Source organism: Penaeus monodon, chromosome 33 (genome assembly GCF_015228065.2).
Source record: "Penaeus monodon isolate SGIC_2016 chromosome 33, NSTDA_Pmon_1, whole genome shotgun sequence".
In the NCBI taxonomy this organism is placed as follows: Eukaryota; Metazoa; Arthropoda; class Malacostraca; order Decapoda; family Penaeidae; genus Penaeus; species Penaeus monodon.
The window spans coordinates 15,769,282-15,769,584 of NC_051418.1; positions in this window are offsets into that span (position 1 = coordinate 15,769,282).

The window sequence follows — 303 nt, forward strand, 5'->3', positions numbered from 1 at the left end:
CATTTCAAACTCTTGCCTCACCGCTCGGCCATTCGGGTAAATGTTTGTTGTTGTGAGGATAACAAACCTAAAGAGGGTTTTCTACCGTCCATATAAATCTTTATTTGTAATTTCATAATAATATTATACATTATATGATAATCAGTATTAAGCATCAGCAGATTATCTAGATTCTTTTTGGAGTCTAATATAATTATTTCCAACCTTTTCGCTACGAAAGGAACCTTTTCATAACTTTTTTTAAAATTACCAACTCGTGTTCTCAGTTTTGATTATGTAACTACAACTGAATTAACAACATGA